This window comes from Hoplias malabaricus, chromosome X2, assembly GCF_029633855.1.
Source record: "Hoplias malabaricus isolate fHopMal1 chromosome X2, fHopMal1.hap1, whole genome shotgun sequence".
NCBI lineage: Eukaryota > Metazoa > Chordata > Actinopteri > Characiformes > Erythrinidae > Hoplias > Hoplias malabaricus.
Window position 1 is genome coordinate 26,339,126 of NC_089819.1, and position 10,870 is coordinate 26,349,995.

The window sequence follows — 10,870 nt, forward strand, 5'->3', positions numbered from 1 at the left end:
GAAAACACTGTGGCATGTTTCATATTTTGTTGTGTTATGTTTTTCCTCTAAATGTTACACTCAGCAAAAAGATGGGAACAGCTCCCAGAGAAAAGCTTTATTTCACTTTGATTTATGACGATTAAAGCTCAGAAACAGCAGGTCAAATCAAATATTACATTTTCAATAACTTATCTTTCAGACACAGCACATTAAGCCTCAGCGCTCCCTTCGTGCTCGCTTCCCTCGCCTCCTCTGCTCAGAAGATGATGGATGGATGTTTGTTTTTTCCCTGTAGTGTTTGTAATATTTCTGCCTGTTTCTGTGGAACCCCAGATGTGCTCCGGGAAAACTTGATCTGCCTTGTTTTTCATTTTTAATTGTGGTTTGTGTTTGGGGAGTCGTAGTGAAAAAGAGTCAGAAACCTGTGGACCTCCCTGTGACATTCACTGCCCTTTTCCTCTTACATGGAACAATGTGATGCATTGTTTTCAACATAAACAGGTTCCAGAACCAGAAAACATTCCCAACTGGAACCAAAGAACAGTGGGTTCTTCAGCAGGAACCGTGACTGTGTCCATGGGCAAGTGAAGATAAAGAAGCTCCAGAAAGAGTTCAGAGCCTAAAATAAAGCGCTATGGCTCAGTGGAGCTGGATGGGTCATTTATAGAGTGTTATATCGTCCTCCATAGGGTTCTAGGTAAAGACCAGAGAACCAGACGCCTCTGTGGAGGTTCTCCTTCTGAAACGGAAATTACCCATATCTGATTTCTGATTCTGAAAGAAAATCACAAGGAAATAAAAACAGGAAAATTCTGTGTGTGTGTTTTCTGGGCTGTGTTCAGTGCGACTCGAGGCTCAGGCACTTTTAGGAGTTATCCACTGTTCTCTCTGTTCTCTCAGTTCTCCACTGTTCTCTCTATTCTTCTCTGTTCTCTGCTGTTCTCTTGTTTCTCCACTGTTCTCTCTCTGCTCTGGAGACACAGTGTGAAACACTGGGACTGTAAGAGATGGAACGCAGTTTTTATGGATAGCCCCAAGGTTCTAAGAATTCAAGATGGAACCTCATTTGTTGGAAAAGTGCTGTTACAGAGGCACGGTGGTGAAGTGACCCCAGTGAGAGGAGACTAGCGCGGAGTATCTCCAGCTGAGTGAGTGATATAATATCTGTATGTTAAAGGTGTTATTGCCCGCAGTGACGTCTCTCTGCATTTCCAGCTCATTTACTGAAGTCCCTTCATGAATATTCATTAACCGCTTCCGCAAACACAGACCTTCTCCTGCAGACTCACACACAGTGCTGCACAGAACTCAAAGAGCACCTTTAATGTATTCCACTCTGATTCCATCGCACAGATTCCTCTAAACAACTGAATCTAATAGCAGAGGTCACTGTGTCCAGTGTCTGTCTTTAGTTCAGCGTTCTTTCTTTTCAGGACTCACTCTCAGTCCCTCAGACACAGCTCCACACCTCCACAGATCCACATCTCCACAGATCCACAGCTCCACAGCTCCACAGCTTCACAGCTCCACAGCTCCACACCTCCACAGATCCACAGCTCCACAGCTCCACAGATCCACATCTCCACAGATCCACAGCTCCACAGCTCCACACCTCCACACCTCCACATCTCCACAGATCCACAGCTCCACAGCTTCACAGCTCCACAGCTCCACAGCTCCACACCTCCACAGATCCACAGATCCACACCTCCACACCTCCACAGATCCACAGATCCACAGCTCCACAGCTTCACAGCTCCACAGCTCCACACCTCCACAGATCCACAGATCCACATCTCCACAGATCCACAGCTCCACACCTCCACATATCCACAGATCCACAGCTCCACAGCTCCACAGCTTCACAGCTCCACACCTCCACAGATCCACATCTCCACAGATCCACAGCTCCACACCTCCACATCTCCACAGCTCCACAGCTCCACAGCTTCACAGCTCCACAGCTCCACAGATCCACAGATCCACATCTCCACAGATCCACATCTCCACAGCTCCACAGCTCCACAGATCCACAGCTCCACAGATCCACAGCTCCACAGATCCACAGCTCCACACCTCCACACCTCCACAGATCCACAGCTCCACACATCCATAGATCCACAGCTTCACAGATCCACACCCCCACAGATCCACAGATCAACAGCTCCACAGCCGAGCAGCGCCATAAGGAGGCACTTTCAGCCTGAAACAGCAGCAGCTAGTGTTACCTGTCAGCTGGTTTCAAAGGGCCCCTGGTCATCATCGGGCAATGGGCACAAACCACTGGAGACGACAGTTAAGCAGTGGTGAAGACAGACAAACCGAACTAAACACGAGCTACACACGGAGAGAAGCAGCAGTCAGACACAGGGACGCCAGTGTGCTCTCGGCTGCAACCGACATTAGACAGAGACCAATAAAGTACCCCAGTCCAGTAGGGGGCCATAGTTCCTCTCACAGAGAGGAATCAAAACACCATGAAGCCTGAGAGAAACACAGAGATTTAATCCTAAATCCCTCCATCCTCCCTCTGTAGTGCACTACACACGTCCTGAAACAACTGAATCTAGATGTTCACAGTGCAGTATATATTTCTAACACACATCACTTCTATTTATTCATCTGTGTGAATCTGAACTCTAGTGCTGTCTGTGTGTGTACAGTGTAGTTTATGACTGATGTAGTTCACTGTAGAGGGAGCGAGGAGCTGTGTGTGTACAGTGTAGTTTATGACTGATGTAGTTCACTGTAGAGGGAGCGAGGAGCTGTGTGTGTACAGTGTAGTTTATGACTGATGTAGTTCACTGTAGAGGGAGCGAGGAGCTGTGTGTGTACAGTGTAGTTTATGACTGATGTAGTTCACTGTAGAGGGAGAGAGGAGCTGTGTGTGTACAGTGTAGTTTATGACTGATGTAGTTCACTGTAGAGGGAGCGAGGAGCTGTGTGTGTACAGTGTAGTTTGTGACTGATGTAGTTCACTGTAGAGGGAGCGAGGAGCTGTGTGTGTACAGTGTAGTTTGTGACTGATGTAGTTCACTGTAGAGGGAGCGAGGAGCTGTGTGTGTACAGTGTAGTTTTTGACTGATGTAGTTCACTGTAGAGGGAGCGAGGAGCTGTGTGTGTACAGTGTAGTTTGTGACTGATGTAGTTCACTGTAGAGGGAGCGAGGAGCTGTGTGTGTACAGTGTAGTTTTTGACTTATGTAGTTCACTGTAGAGGGAGCGAGGAGCTGTGTGTGTACAGTGTAGTTTATGACTGATGTAGTTCACTGTAGAGGGAGCGAGGAGCTGTGTGTGTACAGTGTAGTTTATGACTGATGTAGTTCACTGTAGAGGGAGTGAGGAGCTGTGTGTGTACAGTGTAGTTTATGACTGATGTAGTTCACTGTAGAGGGAGCGAGGAGCTGTGTGTGTACAGTGTAGTTTATGACTGATGTAGTTCACTGTAGAGGGAGCGAGGAGCTGTGTGTGTACAGTGTAGTTTGTGACTGATGTAGTTCACTGTAGAGGGAGCGAGGAGCTGTGTGTGTACAGTGTAGTTTTTGACTGATGTAGTTCACTGTAGAGGGAGCGAGGAGCTGTGTGTGTACAGTGTAGTTTGTGACTGATGTAGTTCACTGTAGAGGGAGCGAGGAGCTGTGTGTGTACAGTGTAGTTTTTGACTTATGTAGTTCACTGTAGAGGGAGCGAGGAGCTGTGTGTGTACAGTGTAGTTTATGACTGATGTAGTTCACTGTAGAGGGAGCGAGGAGCTGTGTGTGTACAGTGTAGTTTGTGACTGATGTAGTTCACTGTAGAGGGAGTGAGGAGCTGTGTGTGTACAGTGTAGTTTGTGACTAATGTAGTTCACTGTAGAGGGAGTGAGGAGCTGTGTGTGTACAGTGTAGTTTGTGACTGATGTAGTTCACTGTAGAGGGAGAGGGGAGCTGTGTGTACAGTGTAGTTTGTGACTGATGTAGTTCACTGTAGAGGGAGCGAGGAGCTGTGTGTGTGTACAGTGTAGTTTGTGACTGATGTAGTTCACTGTAGAGGGAGAGAGGAGCTGTGTGTGTACAGTGTAGTTTATGACTGATGTAGTTCACTGTAGAGGGAGTGAGGAGCTGTGTGTGTACAGTGTAGTTTGTGACTGATGTAGTTCACTGTAGAGGGAGAGAGGAGCTGTGTGTGTACAGTGTAGTTTATGACTGATGTAGTTCACTGTAGAGGGAGAGAGGAGCTGTGTGTGTACAGTGTAGTTTATGACTGATGTAGTTCACTTTAGAGGGAGAGAGGAGCTGTGTGTGTACAGTGTAGTTTATGACTGATGTAGTTCACTGTAGAGGGAGCGAGGAGCTGTGTGTGTACAGTGTAGTTTATGACTGATGTAGTTCACTGTAGAGGGAGAGAGGAGCTGTGTGTGTACAGTGTAGTTTGTGACTGATGTAGTTCACTGTAGAGGGAGAGAGGAGCTGTGTGTGTACAGTGTAGTTTATGACTGATGTAGTTCACTGTAGAGGGAGAGAGGAGCTGTGTGTGTACAGTGTAGTTTATGACTGATGTAGTTCACTGTAGAGGGAGCGAGGAGCTGTGTGTGTACAGTGTAGTTTATGACTGATGTAGTTCACTGTAGAGGGAGCGAGGAGCTGTGTGTGTACAGTGTAGTTTGTGACTGATGTAGTTCACTGTAGAGGGAGAGAGGAGCTGTGTGTGTACAGTGTAGTTTGTGACTGATGTAGTTCACTGTAGAGGGAGTGAGGAGCTGTGTGTGTACAGTGTAGTTTATGACTGATGTAGTTCACTGTAGAGGGAGTGAGGAGCTGTGTGAGGTTCAGACAGAGACAGAGACAGACCAAATTAATAACTATGTAATAACCAGATTTATCTAAAGCATTTATAAACCTTCATAAGAATAGTCTTATTTAAAAATGGTACCAATAAATGTAGTAATGTCCATTAACATAGTTGTGGGGTTTCAGGTATATTAAATTCCTTCATATCATCTCTCTCACACACACACACACACACACACACAACATAACATCCTAACCGCGGTGGACACCAGTGTCTGCTCTTTTAAAAGCTAAAATATTGCAAAATAGAGAGCATTTAGCAGAACTCTTCCAGCAACGTACGTACATCCCATAACACCACATAAGGCACCTAGCAACACCCTAGTAACCAATTCGGCTACCATAGCAACCACCATTCTTCTAGCAACCATATATCTACAGGTTAACGGCTACGTGGTGTTACAGAGAAATCACCTACAATTACAGAGCAACACCTTTGCAACCACCTAGATTCCACCTGGAATTCCACTGCAACTACCAAGCATCAGGCTAGCAACAACCATAAATGCCATAGCAACTGGTAAACAACACCCTAGAAACCACCAGGGATGAGTTAACAACCGCCTGTGAAATATTAAGCTGCAAAATCACCTTCAGGAAAACATGAGATTTGTGTTTGTTTGTTTGTTTGTTTCCTCAGTGGAGCTGAAGTTTAATCTGGATCAGTATGTAAATAAGCGCTACCCGGGCCTGGTGAAGATCGTGAGGAACTCGAAGCGGGAGGGGCTGATCCGAGCGAGGATTCTGGGCTGGAACGCCGCTACAGCTCCAGTGGTGGGATTCTTCGACGCTCACGTAGAGTTTAACACCGCCTGGTGAGTACCACCCCAGCAGCATTCTCCTCTGAGCGTGTTGAGTCTGATGAACAGAGGTCAGTGTTTTCCGAGCGTGTTGAGTCTGATGAACGGAGGTTAGTGTTCTCCTCCGAGCGTGTTGAGTCTGATGAACAGAGGTTAGTGTTCTCCTCCGAGCGTGTTGAGTCTGATGAACAGAGGTTAGTGTTCTCCTCCGAGCGTGTTGAGTCTGATGAACAGAGGTCAGTGTTCTCCTCTGAGCGTGTTGAGTCTGATTAACAGAGGTTAGCGTTCTCCTCCGAGCATGTTGAGTCTGATGAACAGAGGTTAGCGTTCTCCTCTGAGTGTGTTGAGTCTGATTAACAGAGGTTAGCGTTCTCCTCTGAGCGTGTTGAGTCTGATTAACAGAGGTTAGTGTTCTCCTCCGAGCCTGTTGAGTCTGATTAACAGAGGTTAGTGTTCTCCCCGAGCGTGTTGAGTCTGATGAACAGAGGGTAGCGTTCTCCTCTGAGCGTGTTGAGTCTGATGAACAGAGGTTAGTGTTCTCCTCCGAGCGTGTTGAGTCTGATGAACAGAGGTTAGTGTTCTCCTCCGAGCGTGTTGAGTCTGATGAACAGAGGTTAGTGTTCTCCTCCGAGCGTGTTGAGTCTGATGAACAGAGGTTAGTGTTCTCCTTCGAGCATGTTGAGTCTGATGAACAGAGGTTAGTGTTCTCCTCTGAGCGTGTTGAGTCTGATGAACAAAGGTTAGTGTTCTCCTCCGAGCGTGTTGAGTCTGATGAACAAAGGTCAGTGTTCTCCTCTGAGTGTGTTGAGTCTGATGAACAGAGGTTAGCGGTCTCCTCCGAGAGTGTTAAGTCTTATGAACAGAGGTTAGCGTTCTCCTCCGAGCGTGTTGAGTCTGATGAACAGAGGTCAGTGTTCTCCTCCGAGCGTGTTGAGTCTGATGAACAGAGGTTAGTGTTCTCCTCCGAGCGTGTTGAGTCTGATGAACAGAGGTTAGTGTTCTCCTCTGAGCATGTTGAGTCTGATGAACAGAGGTTAGTGTTCTCCTTCGAGCGTGTTGAGTCTGATGAACAGAGGTTAGTGTTCTCCTCTGAGCATGTTGAGTCTGATGAACAGAGGCTAGTGTTCTCCTCTCAGCGTGTTGAGTCTGATGAACAGAGGTTAGTGTTCTCCTCTGAGCGTGTTGAGTCTGATGAACAGAGGCTAGTGTTCTCCTCCGAGCGTGTTGAGTCTGATGAACAGAGGTTAGTGTTCTCCTCCGAGTGTGTTGAGTCTGATGAACAGAGGTTAGCGTTCTCCTCCAAGCTGCTTGAGTCTGATGAACAGAGGTTAGTGTTCTCCTCTGAGCGTGTTGAGTCTGATGAACAGAGGTTAGTGTTCTCCTCTGAGCATGTTGAGTCTGATAAACAGAGGCTAGTGTTTTCCTCTGAGCGTGTTGAGTCTGATGAACAGAGGCTAGTGTTCTCCTCTGAGCGTGTTGAGTCTGATGAACAGAGGTTAGTGTTCTCCTCCGAGTGTGTTGAGTCTGATGAACAGAGGTTAGCGTTCTCCTCCGAGCGTGTTGAGTCTGATGAACAGAGGTTAGTGTTCTCCTCCGAGCGTGTTGAGTCTGATGAACAGAGGTTAGCGTTCTCCTCCGAGCGTGTTGAGTCTGATGAACAGAGGTTAGTGTTCTCCTCTGAGCGTGTTGAGTCTGATGAACAGAGGTTAGCGTTCTCCTCCGAGCGTGTTGAGTCTGATGAACAGAGGTTAGCGTTCTCCTCTGAGCGTGTTGAGTCTGATGAACAGAGGTTAGTGTTCTCCTCTGAGCGTGTTGAGTCTGATGAAAAGAGGTTAGAGTTCTCCTCCGATCGTGTTGAGTCTGATGAACAGCGGTTAGTGTTCTCCTCTGAGCGTGTTGAGTCTGATGAACAGAGGCTAGTGTTCTCCTCTGAGCGTGTTGAGTCTGATGAACAGAGTTAGTGGGGTGGTGGGGTTGGATGGAGGAGATACTGCTGACTGTTGTAATGTGTGTTTAATAAATTCTGATCAGTTTGGTGGAGGGCTACACCCTTCTTTCTCCAGACAGTGGGAAACTCTGTGAAGTCCTGTATGAAGACAGCAGGACCGAATGCTGGATTAGACCTGAATTAGAGTTCTGATCCAGAGAACCGGCGTCTCATTGGTCCTTCAGCCGTAATTCATCTTAATTACAGGGGCTTGCTGGAGAAGACCCCCTCCTCAGGGAGTTATGGATTAACCCTTAATTAGCTCCTCTGCTTTGTTCTGCTTCTGAGGAATTTAATCACATAGAAATGTGCTTTAATCACAGGACAATGGATCGCTCTGAAATGCATTATTGATCAGATTTGTGAGTGCAGATATATGCACTATATCACCAAAAGTATTCACTCGCATTGAACTTCAGTGACATCCCATTCTTAACCCTTAGTGTGTAATATGATGTCAGCCCACACTCTGCAGCTATAACAGCTTTAGCTCTTTTGGGAATGTGTTTCATGGGGTTTAGGAGAGTGTTCATGGGAATTTAGACCATTCTTCCAGGAGTGCATCAGTGAGGTCCGACACTGATGTTGGACGAGGCCTAACCACAAACACCACAAACCCCTTACACTCTTATCCTCCTCCTCCACAGACACAGAGCTCGACCAGGTTGCCAGATTGGAAAACTGAACCTACACAAACAAGCGTAAGACGAGTTTAAGGACTTTGGATCGGAGCTAAACAGAATGTTCCATAATCAACATATTTACACAGAAAAGTGTTCACCATTTCACTAAATCATCTCCCTGCGCTAGAAAAAGGCAACTGCTTTTACAGACCAAATCCATTTTAAATATTTCGACTACACGAGGCTGGCGTTACTTATCAATTTTCCTTTCCACCTTAAATGTCACTGTAGCAGGCAGGTCTTTGCTTCATGTTCTCTATTTTCATTTAGTTCCACCTTAAATGTATCTGTTTACCAGTCTTATTGATGTTATTCTCTGTTCCACCTTAATGCAAAGCTGAGGCTAGCACTACCTTTGAAACTCTTTTTTTTCTTTTTTTTTTTTTAACAATTCTTATCCATTAAAAACACACAGCTGTGTTCATCAACTAATAAAGTAACATTGGTGTTCTTGGCCAGCTTGAATTCTCATCTCCACCTTAAATAGTTGGATATGCAGGACATTTGCAATCAAATCTTTTTTTTTTTATTCAGACCACAGTGGTTATACCTTTCAGTCACCGCTATCCTTCACTTTCTTTATGTAAAAGACACAAACTATGGAGTTTACTCCTTTATTCCATATATAGGTGTCTGCACTCTCTTTTTTTTATTATTTGCTGTTTCTGTCATGCCCTCGTCCTGTCATGTCTGTTTTCCCTGCCATGTGCTCTCTCAGCACATGGCTCTGTCTGTTGTTGTCCATGTCTCCGCCCTAGTCCCGCCTTGGTTCCGCCTCCTCGTCTGTGTCTCATTTGTTACCCTGCCCTCTCATTATCTGTCTCAGTTGTATCTTGTCTGTGTCTTGTATTTAAGTCCCCTTGTGTCTCTCCCGTTTGTCGGTCATTTCACTGTTTCATTGTTAACTCTGTCACGTTCTTAAATCTGTCTGTCTGTCTGTCTCATTCGGTCATTGTTTTCCACATCGTCGTTTCATGTTGTCGTTTCATTTCCTCTGTTGTTGTTTCGTTTTGTAGTCTGGTTATCTCTTTAGTCTGTCTGTCCCGTTTGCCCTGTTTAGCTCGCCGTGTCCAGTTTAGCCTGCTTAGCTCCCTGTTTGTTGTCTTTCTGTTAAAGTCTCTTTGTTTTTTTTTCTCATATTTTGTAAATAAAGTACTGTGTTTTAGTGAGTGCGTCCGCCTCCGTCAGTCCACCCCTCTGCGAGATCCTGACAGTTGCATGTCCAGGGAAATATTAACCAACTCAGGATGTGTTTGCAGTTCAGCTGTTTCAAAGCTTCATCTTTCAGATACCAGTGGAGACTCTGTCTCTGCTCGTGGAGGTGTGTAGAAGTGCTCTGATGCTTTTTGGGTCCGGTAAAATCTAACATTATCTCTGTTCTCTTGGTCACTTCATGGGTTAAAGTGCTATGTATGAGGACCTGGCAACCCGGTGTGTTGGGACTGTACTGTGATTGGACAGAGAGTGGGGTCTCTAGCTGAAACTCCAATAAAGCTCTGCTCCAGACTGGACACTTCTCAACGAGAATCTATTACTTCAGCACCGCTCTCAGAGACACCAGGTCTTCAACCCAGACTGTTTCCTTACTCTCTGATCACACAGTCTGGACATTTATGACTAAGTAAAGTACATATATTATAGATCGCTCCTTTAAAGAACACACTGGGGCTTTTTAAGGTCTTCTTAGTTAACTAAAGCCTAGAGTAGACACTTCCAAACACATCACCTGGGAATTCAGCTTATTTTATTACAACCTCCAGTAGTTCAACATTAAAATCATTAATAATTCATAATGTAAAGATGGTATTCCACCTTTTGTTGTACAGCAAACACATTCTAGATCCTTTATTCCAATTTACTTTAATCTTTCATTGCATCTTAAATGTTATCGCAGTTACATTTTGAAATGTTTAGTAGAAATTCTGTTCCACCTTAAATAGGGAAGCTGTTACATTCTGCCTTGTTTACTTAAATCTTCCATTCCGCCTAAAATGTGGCAGAATTTTGTTGAATATTAAATAATAATAATTTCTGTTCCACCTTGTGATGTAGCACATTCGTTCAGATGTGAAATGTAAATCTGTGGTTTATCATTGTTTATTGATGTGTGCTGGTGGCTAAGGGGGTTTTAAGGTGGAAAGGGTGTTTTTTTTTTTTTTTTAAAGTGGAAGAGGTTCTTGATTTGGTTCTATGTTTTTGTTTTGGTTTGTTTTTTTGACTTAATCCAGGAACTCCTGACTCTGGGCTATTGTTAAGGCCCCGTTTGAGCTTGTGGGTGACCCGGTCTGTGGAGCATAAGCTCGTTCATGCAGAGGCTACAGAGCATTTAGAGTCTCCTCATATCAGGACCTTTAGAGCGGAAGGACAGTGTCCATCCATCCACACCTTAAAGGTTTAATGGGTCCAAACAGTTGTGGACCTGCAGTGGCCCGCTGTGTAAATATCAGTGCGGACGTGTGTGTGTTACAGTGTTTATTCACAGTTTCTGATATTTATCAAAAGTATCTGACCTTTGTTGAATGTCAGGGAGAGATGGGTAGATTTAGCCGGTAATAACTGGACAGAGAAGAAGGCCTTTTGTTACAACACC